This window comes from Aegilops tauschii, chromosome 4 (genome assembly GCF_002575655.3).
Source record: "Aegilops tauschii subsp. strangulata cultivar AL8/78 chromosome 4, Aet v6.0, whole genome shotgun sequence".
Lineage (NCBI taxonomy): Eukaryota > Viridiplantae > Streptophyta > Magnoliopsida > Poales > Poaceae > Aegilops > Aegilops tauschii.
In genome coordinates this window covers 108,003,096-108,013,284 of record NC_053038.3, presented here as the reverse complement: position 1 = coordinate 108,013,284, position 10,189 = coordinate 108,003,096, and positions in this window count along the sequence as shown.

Below are 10,189 nucleotides of genomic sequence, written 5' to 3'. Positions count from 1 at the left end.
GAAGCAAAATGAGTGAATCTACACTCTAAAATATGCCCGTTTGAAATTTGTAAAAAGACAAATATTTAGGAACGAAGGAGTATAATTTTGTGCATGGCACATGGACCCGGATGATGAAGAGGCTTCTGGCAATGCTATCAAGCTTCCATCATTTGTTTACATAATTGACGTACTATACAAATAATTTTCCAGCGACATGAAATTGTACAATGGTGTGAGCTTTCAGCTTTTGTTTCGCGTGTCTTGCCATCGATGCTCTTTCGGAAACAATAAAAAACTAACTTCCTTGCTAATGCATGTCAATTATTAGCAGATCAGAGCTAATAATTACATCACAACTGAAGACAGAGTTGTGAGAAGGTGTTAAATTACAATTGATCCATGCTTTCATTGGCAGCAACGTCTCCCCAGCTCTGTCTAAATCAACAAGGCATGTTGGGAAAAAAAGTAGTTGTCTGGAGCATGCAACATTCCGATCATTTTGTGCAGTTCCACTAAAATAGAGCTGAGCGTCCCTGTTCCAAAGATATTAAGTGTGATTACGATAATAGAGGACTGCTGATGAAACAATAAACACACAAATAGAAGCCGGTCACCTTTGCAGTCTCTCTTAAGACTAACTAGTTGGAGAAGATTAGGCTCGGAGTTGGATGAGGAGGATAGAGCAAAACCAATCTCCCTTTGTGCAGTCACACTGAAATGTAGAGACGTTGCCCGTGTGACATTTTAGTACAACTGCACAAAACACTCTTAAGAAAAAAGTGATTTGTGCAGTTCACCAAAAGGTCGCAATAGCAACGAGTAGAAAGGAAACAATTACTGGCCAATAACAGTTGATGACACATGCGACGACAAAAAAGAAGCATATTCCTTGTCCTAAGGGAAGATAACAACACAGTTGTGTTTGTCTAAAATGGTGTGAGGACGAGAATGCAATATGGAAAGTACGCCGGACGAGCTACGTTTTGGGCAAAGAACTATGGAAGATCCACATGCAGCGACGTGGGAAGACGGGCAGTGGAGCAAGGCCGGAGGGGATACCTGGAGGTCGTCGGGATGTAACTAGGTGAGTGGCGGCGGGCGGAATCTGCGAGCAGGTGGCGTAGGCCCTGCCGCGCCGGAGCTTGGTCAGAGAGAACGGTGTGTACCGCAGATTGGGACGTGCTGCCTCGGCGCCGTCAAACAGAGAAACGATGCACTTCCTCCCTTTCCCCGGCGGACGGTATGCGGCCGGATCAGTGACCAACGGTGAGAGAGAGAGAGGCCACCGCAGTCCCTTTCCCCCGGCGGACGGGATGCGGCCGGATCAGTGACCAACGGTGAGAGAGAGAGAGGCCACCACAGCCTTGTGTGAGATACTCTGAAGAGCGACAAACCAGGCAGGCAGGCTCCATTGTATATAGTGAGCGGACTACCTTTTTCTCCACAAAAATCGTTTTATATTCTGTGTACGTGCCATTGAGCGCTATAACTTTATTTAAAAATAACACGGCAACGCGTCAAGTCGAACTTTGTTTCGTGCACGCGTGGTACACGACCTCCCTAGGTAAACAACCGCTACAGGCGTTCCAATTAGCACGTGGGCTGCCATTTCGTAAAGAAATGAGCTCCACCGTGTACCCGCGCGGGTGTGGCTGGGCACGAAGCGTGAGTACGTGCACGGTGCACCTATTCTCTTCTTGTATATGTACACCACCTACGTGGGGTTGTGTGAGAGAGATACAAACCTAGAGAGATATAGTGTGTGAAGGAAATATGCCCTAGAGGCAATAATAAAGTATTATATATTTCCTTATATCATGATAAATGTTTATTATTCATGCTAGAATTGTATTAACCGGAAACATAATACATGTGTGAATACATAGACAAACAGAGTGTCACTAGTATGCCTCTACTTGACTAGCTCGTTAATCAAAGATGGTTATGTTTCCTAGCCATAGACATGAGTTGTCATTTGATTAACGAGATCACCTCATTAGGAGAATGACGTGATTGACTTGACCCATTCCGTTAGCTTAGCACTCGATCGTTTAGTATGTTGCTATTGCTTTCTTCATGACTTATACATGTTCCTATGACTATGAGATTATGCAACTCCCGTTTACCGGAGGAACACTTTGTGTGCTACCAAACGTCACAACGTAAATGGGTGATTATAAAGGTGCTTACAGGTGTCTCCAAAGGTACTTGTTGGGTTGGCGTATTTCGAGATTAGGTTTTGTCACTCCAATTGTCGGAGTGGTATCTCTGGGCCCACTCGGTAATGCACATCACTATAAGCCTTGCAAGCATTGTGACTAATGAGTTAGTTGCGGGATGATGTGTTACGGAACGAGTAAAGAGACTTGCCGGTAACGAGATTGAACTAGGTATCGAGATACCGACGATCAAATCTCGGGCAAGTAACATACCGGTGACAAAGGGAACAACGTATGTTGTTATGCGGTCTGACCGATAAAGATCTTCGTAGAATATGTGGGAGCCAATATGGGCATCCAGGTCCCGCTATTGGTTATTGACCGGAGAAGTATCTCGGTCATGTCTACATAGTTCTCGAACCCGTAGGGTCCGCATGCTTAACGTTACGATGACAGTTTTATTGAGTTTTGATGTACCGAAGGAGTTCGGAGTCCCGGATGAGATCGGGGATATGACGAGGAGTCTCGAAATGGTCGAGATGTAAAAATCAATATATTGGATGACTATATTCGGACTTCGGAAAGGTTCCGAGTGATTCGGGTATTTTTCGGAGTACCGGAGAGTTACGGGAATACGTATTGGGCCTTATTGGGCCATACGGGAAAGAAGGAAAAGGGCCTCAAGGGTGGCCGCACCCCTCCCCTTGGTCTGGTCCGAATTGGACTAGGAAAGGGGGGGCGCCCCCTTCCTTCCTTCTCTTTTTCCCTTCCTCTTTTCCTATTCCATATGGGAGGTGGAATCCTACTAGGACTAGGGAGTCCTAGTAGGACTCCACACTTGGTGCGCCCCCTCCTAGGGCCGGCCTCCTCCTCCCTTTCTCCTATTCCATACGATATTTTAGCCGTGTGCGGTGCCTCCCTCCACCAGATTACACCTCGATAATACCGTCGCGGAGCTTAGGCGAAGCCCTGCGTCGGTGGAACATCATCATCGTCACCACGCCGTCGTGCTGACGAAACTCTTCCTCAACACTCGGCTGGATCGGAGTTCGAGGGACGTCATCGAGCTGAACGTGTGTAGAACTTCGGAGGTGCCGTGCGTTCGGTACTTGATCGGTCGGATCGTGAAGACGTACAACTACATCAACCGCGTTGTGATAACGCTTCCGCTGTCGGTCTACGAGGGTACGTGGACAACACTTTCCCCTCTCGTTGCTATGCATCACTATGATCTTGCGTGTGCGTAGGAAAATTTTGAAATTACTACGTTCCCCAACAGTGTGTGGGTTCTTGAGAGTTTTTTTGGGGGGGGGGGTCAATCAAAAAAATGTAACATATGCAATGTGTGTGAAATAGAGTCCTGGATATAACATATATATAGAGGGGGCAATCCACGAGAAGAGAGTGGAGGTATCATCGGCTTGAGGTGTCCATAGAATCGAAGAGAGGGATGATGTGTGTGTGTGCGCACGCGCGATCGATAAAGAGTGCCATCGAATTTGTGTGTGCCCACGTCAAAGATATAGAGTGGCTGGCCTACTAGAACGTGAGATGGGACATGTGCAGTTTGTCTCTGTGGCATGGATACCTACCTGCAGCGCTCGACTATCGGTGTGTGGTGGGGGAAGAGGGAGGCCCAATTAACTATAGAGGTACAATGGCTGGTATATGTGTGGAGGAGGAGAGAGGCCTACCTCATGTATTAAGGAGATTGATCTGCCTCATGTATTAAGGGAGATCGATCGGCATCCATGCATATGTGCAGGAGAGGAATAAGGTTGGGAGAGAGACAGAGCTAGAGTGTTGGAGGGGGTGGTAGTGGAGTTGCTTCTAACGAATGGTGGGATAGGCTTGCTAGACAAACGGAGGGCACGCCTGCAATATCAATAAGAGAGGAGATGGCTGCTTGTTGTCTGTGCACGTGCGTGTGAGAGACGGGTTAGGAGGCATGCACGAATGATGAGGGGGGACGATGTGGCTGTGGTAAGCAGACGTAACTACATAGGAAGATCAATCGCCCTTTGTTAGAGAAAGGAGAGACATAACTTGTTAGGTACGTCGATCGATGGGGAGGGGGGTAGTTAAAGTCGATCTAGGTATATGTTGGGAGATCGATCGGTATACATGCATGTGTGTGTTAGAAGCAAATGAGGCACGAGGAGAAGGATAGAGAGAGAGGGATGCATGTAGGAGGTGGTACGAGAGGCATACTATATCGAGGGGGAGGAGTGTGAGAGTACGAGAACGATGAAAAGAGTGGTGGGAGTGAGGCATGGACGGTGACAAGAGAAGAGGGGAAGCTTGTGTTTGTGCTAGGCACACCTGGCTAGAGAGGCATATCGACCGATGTGTGCCGTAAAGAAGGAGCTGGGGGGCCTACACACACCGTGGGTGAACGACCTAAAGTGAAAAGATGAATTTGCGCGATGGAGCTTGAGAATGCTGAGGCAGGGTGAGAGGGATGCGGGCGTGTGCATGCACAAGAGAAAGTTAGCGCTAGCTACAAAGATAAGAGTGTTGTGTGGGTGTAAAAGACGAATAGAAATCATATGTACTTCATTATAAAAAAGCGAATTAGGATATTTGAAGAATTTATCATAGTGTTTCAAACCGACGCATGTGTGAATATATATAACGGTGATACACATGGTGTGGTTATGAACATGTTATACTACATTTAATATATTTTATCTCTACTCTTATAAGAAAACGGAGTTGTTGATGATGGTGTGCCTGCCATCCTGCATTATAGGCTGTCCGATTTATATCTAGGGGATAGCAAGGAAACTATGATGGTTGAAGTTGGCAACAATCATGATTGTAGATTCTTATTGAAATAGAGAAACGAATTCAAATTTAGTTCGAATTGCAGCGGTAGTATAGACATTTGGAATGCACTAAAATGTTGGTATGAGTAGGTTACATGCATTATACAGCAAGCGAAAAAATTTAATCGGACATAACATGGATTCATACTCCCTCCTTCCATCTATATAGGGCGTAATGAGATTTTTAAGACCGCCTTTGACTATTGACAAGATTAATAGTACATGACATGTACAATGTGAAAATTATATCATTGAAAGAACCTTTCATAGACGAATTTAACGGTGTGCTTTGTGTAAGTTGCATGTCATATATCATTGCTCTAATATTTGGTCAAAGTCAGCATCGAAAAACGCATTAGGCCCTATATAGATGGAAGGAGAGAGTAGCTTTGAATAGCATTTGTATAGTAAAACGGGGCAAGACTCTCACTTTGTGTGGTGTGAATAGTTTTATTTTTTTCGTTTTCTTTTTGGTTGAGGGAAGTGCAAATTGATTTGGTACGTACAAGTACAATGTTACTACACGTTAGGCTTGTCCCTAAAATTCAACCCGCGTCTTGTTATATCCCGAAAATTCAGATATCGTTCTCCCAAAACTGGCGCCTTCACAACCCGCGCCTTGCTATCCCGAAATTACAACGCGCGCGAAAACTCCCTCCAGCTGCCAAATCCCGACACGCGAAGTCCCCCTTCTAACCCTGAGCCGAAAGGGCCGCTAGTTCAAATCGGTGGGGGGTACTTTTGTAACACACCCTACATTTTGGACAAGCGCGTCCCTAAGTCATGCTTCACCCCCTCCCATCGCCCCCTTTTCGCCATTCGAAATCCTAGGCCGCCATAACCTCTCCGCTCCAGCCGCGAAACCCCACCCTCCTCCATCCGCCACGTCACCGCTGCCCAGCCGGAGCCTCTTCCCCGACGACGTCGTCCACCGCAACAGCTCGATGTCCCTCGTCCACCTCCCCGGATGAGGATCCGTCGTCCATCTCGCCGTCCTGCCGGTTCAGCCACCCCGTCCTCCACCTCCAAGGAGCTACTCCGACGATCGCCTCGTCTATCACGGCTGCTCCATCCCCACAGCGCCGCCTTAACCTGCTCCACCGAAACCGCAGCATCCTCACCGACTCCTCGGACGAAGCCGAGGCCTACTCGGTGCCAGCAAAGAGGTTGTACACTCATCGCATCGCACCTTCTCCTTAACTCGACCTCCCGGCACCGACGGTGCTCCATCCCACACCCGCATAGAGCGGCTACCTTGAAGCCGGCGCCGCGGGCGACATCTCCACGGCGGCTCTCCCCCAGTGCGAGGCCCCTTCGGCGGCGGCGTCCATACCAGCCGGATCTGCTGCTGCTGCTCCGGCTCTCGCTCGCTCGCTCGCGCTGCTGCTGCTGCTCTGGCTCTCGCTCGATCGCTCGCTCGCCTAGCTGCTGCTGCTGCTCTCCCCCTCGCTCGTGCTGCTGCTTTGCTCCGATTAAGCCACACTTCAGTCGACTGAATCGACTTTTGGGTCAGTCGATTTTCAGGGGTTGGGGGGCTCGCCGGAGTTAAGGAAGAACCACCCGCAGCGGGGACGGGGGCTCGCCGAAGAGGTACCCCACTATCTATCTTAGGGTTTAGGGTGGGGGGGGGGGGGGCGGGGGGCCTAGAGGGCTGGCCGGGGCGGCGGTGGCGAGTTGTTTCGGGGCGACGAGGCGGCGCTGGGGCCGGTGGTTCGGCCGGTGGTGGCTGGCGGCTCAGGGGGGTGCAGGTTGAAGATGAACTGCAGGCCCTCCCTAAACTACATGTCAAGTGCCTCTCTGCTACCATTGCGTTCAGTTTCGACAGTAGCATTCAGATTCCACAGTAAATTTCAGTTTCGACAGTTAAGTTCAGAGTCAACAGTTTTTACCTCATCTGTTGTAGTCAGGTGGTTTTTGGTGATGTTAATTTTACATCCATTTTACATCATCTATTGGAGATGCTATTAGAATCCCACTTGAGATTGACGATGTCTGTCTTGTGCTGCTTCAGCCTTGACGTCTTACGGCTCACCGGAGCTGCTCCAACGACAGAACGATCCATCACAACAGAGCAGTGCCCTGGACGCCATCTACAGATTCCTCAGATCTTCCTCCACACCTCCGACAACCACCTCTGCCTCAACTGCTTCAGCGACCAACCCAATGATGCTGAGGTTGACATGGCTACGGCAAAGAGGTTGTACACTTGTTGCATCACTTATTACTACATTCACGTCGATCCATTAGGGCTATTTTGGTTCAACGGAAAAACGTCGATCCACTGATTGTTACCATCACTCTAAATTTCTGCATGCTCTCCTTACATAATCTCACCATATTTTTTTCGTATGCATGTCAGATATTGTACACAGTCATGATGAACATGTAGAGAAAAAGAGAAGAGTTTTGCGCTCCATGGTGGGTTCAATGGCAAACCCTCCCCACCCTTCTCCAGATTGTAATCCAGAGGAAGATATCTGTTCTGAGGCGGATTCAGATGCTGCTGACCACTCCTATTTACCCCCCAAGGTGTTTGCTCTACCTTGGCATGATGATGTTAGTCATATCATGCATATGTTGCCTTGCAGTGCCTACTTTTGACATCATATATGTCATCTGCTTAGTTTAGACATGTTTTGTAATGCCACCTGTTTAGTTTCTATATCATATATGGGAATTATGCAGTCTCATGTCTTTTCGCCAGCCATAATATATGTGAAATGTGCAATGCCATCCTGTTTAACCAGGCATCATATATTTGAATGATATCTTGCCCATCCTTTTCTTCATTACATTTCCATTTGTCGACAATGTTTGTACATTAAACTACTCTTCCTGTGAATCAGCCATTTGGGTGGGAGATGGAAAAATCTGGAGTGAAAACAAGGCCTTCAGAGCAGACAGTGCTACCTGTCGAAGCAGATCTCTTGTTGGGCCCCGATAGCTCCTCAGAGATGGATTCAGAGACAGATGACCAGTCCTATTCCCCCACTGAGGTGTATGCTCTAACTTGGCACGGTTATACTGCTCATATCATGCATACGGTGTCTTGCATTGCATAGTTTAGACATCATATACACAATATTCAACACCATGTTCTTAGTTCAGACATCATATCGAATGCCCTCTGTTTAGCATATAAATCACATATGTGAATTAAATGATGCGATCCTGATTACTTAGATAACATGTAGGTGAATTATGTCATGCGATCCTGTTTAGTTATTCATCATATCTTTGAATTATGTTATGCTATGCTATCCAGTTTAGATAGACATCATATATGTGAAATTATGTCATGCTATCCATTTTAGTTAAACAATATACATGTCAACTATTTCATTCCCTCTTTTTTCCACACTATCTATTGCATCTGTCTCTCATACAATGTCTATACATTCAACTATGTTTCCTGTTTATCAGCCATTTCAATTGGAGCGGGTGATGCCAGTATCTAGCGGACTAAAAACACGGTCTTCAAATAAACAGTGCTACCTCTTGGTGGAGATAGCACCCCGGTTGTACATGCACAAGAACCAGCCCTACCACACATAACCCAAACTCTCGCAGATTGTACCCCTACTGCGATGGACAGAGAACCAGCTTCACCCAATCTAACCCCAACCCCAGCCGATAGTAACCCAGTTCCTGTTGACACAACACCATCTCCACCACAGAGCTCCCAAACAAGAGCAGTTAGTAAGGCAGCTCCAGTGCCCAAAGGGCCAGTACTATCACGGCGAACCCCAACTCCACCAGTTAGTACGCCTATTCCCGTGGAGGAAGCACAACCAGCTAGTCGTAGTTTAGCATCTATCGCATTTGATGTTGTTAAATCGTATGTGCGTATCTTCCCATCTTGGAAATATTATACTGAAGATGAAGGAAAATGCCAGTTGCAGGTGTTTGTCCAGGAGTTGTGTGTAAGTAATGTTATTCATGGCAATTACTTTGCTTCGTCCCATACATCCTACCTCCATGATGGTTATAATACAGCAAATTTTCCCATTTTTCTCTATAGAGAAGGACCGATTTGGAAACTCAGGATGAGGTAACCTGTGCTAATACCTCTGCTATCTTCAAGAATGCTTGGTGGCAGTATCGGAATTACCTGAAGAAAACGTACTTCACCGGCAAAGAAACTCATCAAATTCCCTTACGTTCTCCTGAGACACATTTACTGGACGATGGCTGGGAACGCCTTGTTCTGTACTGGTCCCGAACCAAGAATGTGGTAAGGTCTATGAGCTCATTTTCTATGTTTAAGTATTATATTCTTGCGTCTTACTATACTTTATTCATGTAGAACAAGTGCCTAAACCTGAAGAACAACTGTTCTAATTTAAGATTCCATTGCTATCATAGTTCAAAAAAGCGTTAGGCGTTAATTGTGCGTTTTGCCACCGCCTTGCGCTTTACTGACCAAAGCGCATGCTTATGCGCAGTTATGCACAGATTATGCGTAGTTATGCGCAATGCGTTTTGCCAACGCCTAGAGCCTAGGCGCGCTTAAGCGCTCGCTTAGGCGCGCCTTTTTTAACTATGATTGCTTTGCTCTTGTATCACTGTATTTACTCATACAAACTTATTTTTAAATTGAAGGATCCAATCGAAACTCCAATGGCACAGCAGGTATGTTCATGCATGTTTCTTTAACAGGTTTGCTCTTATCAATAGCTCTGTTGATTTCAATTTCAATTGTGTATACAGTTGACTTTCATATCATGCACATTACTAGCATCACAACAGAGCCAATAGTGTTGTTGTACATGTAGACCCGTGGTACCCATCTGAAATCTTGTTGTGCCATGTAGTTTCCCACGCTTTGTATCCTTTCACCGCTGCTTTGTCTTGAACTGATATGATTTGAACCGTGTCTCTATTTTGATTTGGCAAGACAATGCAGTGACCATAGGACATAGATATATGTTTGTTTGATGCTTTTATTATGTACCAGTACTTGGCAATAGAAGACTTGGTAGTTTAATCCTGTCCACCTTACTAATGAACTGGTTCACCGAAATGAGTTTCATATATGTGTCTGCTTGTTTCTTCTTTTAGAATGCTGACTGAATATTGGGGAAGAGTGCCTTATTAAGCAATGGTAAAGGAAGTAATGCAGATAAGGTTCAGGATAGTGACACATCCTTGTTGGTCTCTAACAAAGCTGATAAAACGGCTAAGGAAGACTATCTTGAAGACAGGGAGACAACCCCAAAG